Source organism: Balaenoptera musculus, chromosome 18 (assembly GCF_009873245.2).
Source record: "Balaenoptera musculus isolate JJ_BM4_2016_0621 chromosome 18, mBalMus1.pri.v3, whole genome shotgun sequence".
Classification (NCBI taxonomy): domain Eukaryota; kingdom Metazoa; phylum Chordata; class Mammalia; order Artiodactyla; family Balaenopteridae; genus Balaenoptera; species Balaenoptera musculus.
In genome coordinates this window covers 26,432,117-26,438,116 of record NC_045802.1, presented here as the reverse complement: position 1 = coordinate 26,438,116, position 6,000 = coordinate 26,432,117, and the positions used below count along the sequence as shown (strand labels likewise).

General features: G+C 39.2%; 1 pseudogene; it reads right to left on the bottom strand.

Moving 5' to 3' along the window:
- Positions 1 to 5,679: 5,679 nt before the first annotated feature.
- On the bottom strand, positions 5,680 to 5,997 carry LOC118884419 (annotated as a pseudogene).
- Between the last annotated feature and the right edge of the window lie 3 nt (positions 5,998 to 6,000).

Sequence of the window (6,000 nt, the reverse complement as noted above, 5' to 3'; positions counted from 1 at the left end):
TCTGCTGTGGTTGACCAGAAGCATCACAGTAAATAATATAAATCAGCCCAGGGTCTCCACGTCACATTTGTCATGCCTGTATGACACTGAATGGTGTGGAATTAGAGAAAACTGAGGGGAAAAAAGATGTAAGATCCCAGAGGTAAAAGCATAGAGAGAATTCTCTTCTCATACCATGTAAAAATCACCCCCTAGACAAAAGGAGACTATCATTCATGCAAAGCAAAGGACCAAACAGGTGTTAGTACAAAAATTAGATAATTTCAGGAGTCATAAACCGAATGCTTTGCTCTACATAAATCAAGAGAGAAATCAAGAACACACTTCCATAAATTAAATCACAATTTAGCTTTGTTTGCTGTGAAACATTGTAACAAGATTAGTGCAAACTGACATCTTCAAACATTTCACATGAGCCCAAAGGGAAGCCATTTTCTGACCTTGGTAGATTTACAGTCCCACCTAGTATGAAATGGAGCAGAATGTCTTTGATGTTTTCAAAAGAATATTTGCCCTAGCCCCTAGTTGACGCCTTCATTGCCTTACTCCAATAAATCTTCACTTTCTGTTTACAAACAGAGCACTTTTGGCATCCATTCCTATAAACAAAAGGTCTGAGTTTGTTGCAATATCTGACAAGGTGCTTTTTTGCATTTTGGTTTGTGATTTTTGTTTGTTGGTTTGGTTTCATTTTATCAGTCTGTCCATCTTCAGCTATCTAAAGGGCACTTAAGCCCCAATGCCTCGCAATTCAAAAACATGAAATAAAATTAAAAAGCAGATGGAGAACAATTTCAAACTAGCCTTGACTTCATGTGAGTCTCTTGAGGTAATACATAGCCTCACATAAGCTCTGGCTAGAACTATAGTTTGCCCAAACTATTTGTCTATTCTATGGGAATGTAGGGTTTGTTCCTTTTCCAGGGTGATTGTATAGAGGCTGTAGTAGCTCGGGAGAATAAAGTGTTATTTTTCTCTCTAACAACAACAATTCCGAACCAAGAAATCAGTTTGTCCTAGACAAGGAAGGCAGCCTAATAAACAGCACAGAATAGAGTTCCTCTTTGTTAGACTGGGTATCATATTTTTTATACTGAGTGAAGTGCTTGATTCAGAAGATTCTGAAAGAAAATCAGGTACAGGACAAGAGGGGAAATGGCAAGACTGGACTACTGAGTGAGAAAGGAGAAAAATGATAAATAGGTCTCGAGGTGTGGCTGCTTATTCTGAGGATAGGAATTCAACAATTGGCTTTATTTTTATAAACTCAGACCTTTGCCTCGAATGATTCCCCACTCCCCCCAATTATACTCTGTCACATGACAAAGTCATACCCATTATTCAAGCTTCAGCTCATACATCATCTCTTCTGTAAAGCACCCCCAACATCACAAAAGGAACTCCTTTCTCTCTCCTTTGTCCTCCTGTCTCACTTAATCAGTACCCTTTTTAGAGGAAGTCTCCTCTCCACTCTGAGAGCACCTTGAGGGCCCTGGGTTATTATTCATCATTTTCTCCCCAGGGCTTGTCATTACAGATGATGCAAAAATGTGCTTAATAAATGTATGCTGAATAAATCTAAGTGACTAACATTAAAAAAAAAAAATCAAACTCCCAGATACTTAAATTAGACAGACAACTAATAAAGCTCCACTCACTGTATGTCACGAAGACCCAGTCTGAAATTAGGGAAACCTGCCAGAACATAGCAGTTATGAAATCAGCCTTGGATGTGACAACCCCTAAGAGGAGTTAGCATAGAATGCAGAGAAGAATTTTTACAGGAAAAGGAAATGAAAAATAATTATCTTTTATTTGGGGTTCATTTTCCAAAGGAATTTTAGCAATGGGCACATTTTTTTCATCAGGAAAAAAAATGAAAATATATACCCTGGAATATCCCCATGTGCTATATAATTATATCCCGGGCAGAAATGTTATACACCAACATCACGTTTATAGAGCACATGGGCGAGGATCCAAGGAATCTCCTCCCACTCAGAAATTTCTCAGTCTCATTTATAAGAAGACACTTAAATCTACACTTAAAAGTACCCTTACATTTAAAATGAATGCTGTATGGACCACTGCACAGATTACCATGGACATTGTCCAAATGTTGCCTCATACTTATGGTAGGAACCTAAAGCTTATTGAAAAGGGCTGTTTCTTTTCCACAGCCCCTTTGCAAAAATATATTTAGGGATGCACTGACTTGCCAGAATTACTCAACTGCTGTATGATTTGAATAACTTTCTCCAGAAGAGTCTCTTAATTCTCTGCAGGGCATGAAGAGACGTATATAATGAATACACACATTCACACACACAAACATACATACTCACATGCACTCACACACATGGACATTCACACCCAGGTGTGCACTTTCACATACATGTTCACCCACATATATATTCTCTCTCTCTCTCACACACACACACACACACACACACACACACACACACATCCAATTATCCAGTGAAAGCGGCTCAGTGAACAGGTTATTTCTAGAACAGCTATTATCTGACTCTCATGTGATGAAAAAGGGGTACCTAGTAGGTTTCAGCCCAGTTGCCACTTGTATCTTATAGTAGCCATCAGTAGCAACCAAGTCTCAGAAATTGGAGTCTTGTTTATTATTAGCACATATTCCCACACACATTTCTGCTAAATATTAAGGATAGCGGCAGGTCTTGACACTATCAGAAATAAACTTGGTAATTTTAAATCTCAGGGAAGTGAGCTGTAATCACAAAATTAAGGTGAAGAAAAACTGCATTCTTAGGCCTTAAAGTATCTTGGTGTTGCTTCTCTAACTCCAATTAGTGAGTAAACCCCTTCTGTTCTCCCTGCAAGGTTCCCCTTAGCTAGACTGGAAACCCCACAGGAACAGGTCCTTGTGTGCCCCTCTCACCACTGGGACCCACAGCCATCACCGTAGTGAAGGAATGAGTGACCCGAGGGATGCTGCAAAACTCTCTATTTAACATTGACGTCAGCTAATTTGTGGACATTCACCATGACATATTAGGGTCCTCTCCTCTAGAGAAGCAAAGGAGAAAATGGAAGCATGCCCAAGAAAACCCAGCCTTTCCCAGGTGTTTCCACAGCTCAGAAATGCATTTGTCAGCATCCTCTCTCTCCAGGTACTTGGCTTCCTTGTGGCAACTTCCTCCATTTAGAGAAGAGAATGAAACCATGCATATGCTTTTCATATAAATTATCTTCTTTCCTTCCCATAGTGACACTGGAGAGCAATGACTCAGCCTGTACCTATCAACAAAGGGGTAAGAGCTGAGTAATTGTCCAAAGACACTAATCAGAGCAGCAGTGAATATGTATTATTTATAGCACACCTTTCCCTTAGGTGAAATGTTTTGACCAGAAAAATCAGATCATTATTGCAGATTTACACTTCATTTGTCTTATGTAAGCATCATTTCACAATACTAAAGAGAAGAGAGTTAGCCTAACGGTTTTTATCCAACCATTTGTACTAAATAAATAAAGTCCTAGAGTAGATTCCCAGCAAAAGTTTGAATAAATATATGCATAATTGTGTTACATGGAGGTCCCACATAGTACATTTATATTATACCTTTTAACCGTAATGCAATTGAGAGAGAGTGGAGAAATACTTACAGGGTTCAAACTAGGAATAAGATCTGATTGGTTTGTTAAACTGACTATATGCATTCTGCATCTATTGTGTATTATTTATATTTTTTTTACACAGATGAAAAGATACATACAAATCTATCTACACAGAGTTATCCCACCCAATCGTGCTTCCTGCATTTTTAGGAATTGTAGCATCTGCAAAGCTACAATAAAATTAAAAGAAAGAGAAAAAGACAACAAATGTGTCTTTGAAAACTGTGCCAAGGAAGAGCCCCTTTAGCCTGAACTAAGCCCCAGTGTTCAATTTGTCCCTGCCCCAGACGAAACAGTACCCATTTGGAATGCTACATGAAGATGTTTTGCTTTTGTGGAGATAATTGGCTCTAAACAGGCATAGTAATTAGCAACATCAGGTAGCTCAGGCAGCATTTGGTCGCCCATTGCCTATTTATTTGTGAGCAAATGGGAGGGTGTAGGGGTGACAGGAACAGATGGGGAAGAGATACAGGCACTTCACTGGTGCCTTGCTTGGATGCCTCACGCTTTCTCCCTCTGGCACCATCGTTAGTGCCCTGGCTTCTGAGCCAGTTCTGAAGAGCCCTGGGCAAGTGCAGATGCCACCAGCTGTTCTGGCTGCCCTTCCCCATTGCCTGCTCCTTGTCCTTCACTCACCTGGCACCAAGAGGGAATTTCTGTGCTGATATTTTCAATCTCTGCACTCTATGGTTTCACAGTTGAAGACTTTTTTTTTTTTCAACAAAAACAAGCCAATAGCGCTGTAGTTAGGGGTTAATTGGGCATAAAGGCAAAATGTGAAAAGACCCAGCTGTTCCTCTCAGGGAGGATTGCAGAGAGTTATTATAACTGATTGCTACCTTTCAACACGATTCTCTAGTCTGGTGGCAGTACCAGGGACCAAGAAGTGACCAAAGTCATGGGGAAGGAATGCCATGTAGAAATGCCTGTAAAAGGGTGGCCAGGGGCATGGGGAGCCATGAAAATGGACAAGTACAGAAAAGGAAATAGCTATAAAAGAACCACAAAGGAAATTTTTGGATAAGAATAGAATGGCTAGTGTTCATTGAGCCATTACTACTGCTAGGCACCATAATAAGCAATTTACATAGACAACACTATGAGCTTGGTATCAGTATTATCCCCATTTTACAAAAGAGAAAACATGGGCCTAAAATACAGGTTTTTAAAAGTGGTTGACTGCCACTCAGCTTATTAAGTACTGGACTGCAATTCAGACCAAGAAGTCCCTTTCTGAGGCTCTCCTGGGAGTCCAGGAGACTGGAGTTCTACTTCCGGGCCAGTTTCTGTATACTAGGGTAAATGTCAGCAAGTCACTGCACTTCAGTATCTATCTCTACAGACAAGAGTGGCAATTCCAAGTATGATAGACAGCCTCCTGCCTCAGAATCATCTGAAAAGCGTATTTAAAATGTAGATTTCAAAGTCTCTTCTTAAACCTAATAAATCAGACTCTCTCTAGCAAAGTGCCCAAAATTGCATTATTAATAATCCCCAAGGATTTTTAGGTTCAATAAAATGTAAGGACTTCTGGACCAGTTGATCTCTAAATCAAAAATGATATGGCTATGGTGGTTGATATGACACCCAAGTAATTTTTTGCATTATTTATAATTAAATTCTGCTTATTTGAAAGAAAACTCAAATTAGTTTTATTCAGTATAAATTATTTTACTCAAAGAGGTGATTTTGAATTACTTTTTTTTTAATTTCCAAAATTCAAGCTCATCTTCAAAAGGTAAAGATGGTTTTCCAAGCACTGAGGAAATGAAAACCCTGAGGTTTAGGACTATTCCAGAATTGCCCTAAGCCATGCAGCATTTTCAGAAACAGAACTCTATGGGGATGATTTTTTTTTTTCAAGTTTAAATCATTTTTGTTTAAGCACTGATTTTACAAAATGTGATCGTTCAAAAGGTGAACTAAATTTACAACTTAATTTGTTCATGTATTGATAAATTGCCTTCAAAATACATTGGAGCTAGATGTGTATATAAGATTTTACATGCGTTTTGGAAAAAGTCATCCAGAAGCAGCTGCTTTTTTAATAAACTTGGCCAGTTTCACACCTCTTTGGGTCAGTCCTCTGCAGTCATGTGATGTGAGAGTTATCTGGACCTTGTTGTACACATTGAACTACTCCGGGTGATGATTCAACTTCTCTGCTTGTAGGGCAACTCAGGACATAAAGCCAAATGCCTGATTAAAATTTTTGAAAGAGAACTCTTTGTAGATGGCATCTCTCTCACTTAATTCCGACCATCCTGCTGCTTTAAGGTCAAGTATAACTTGGTTCCTCTCCTCTGCTGTCAACCAGCGAGCATCTGCTGACGTGGCCATGAG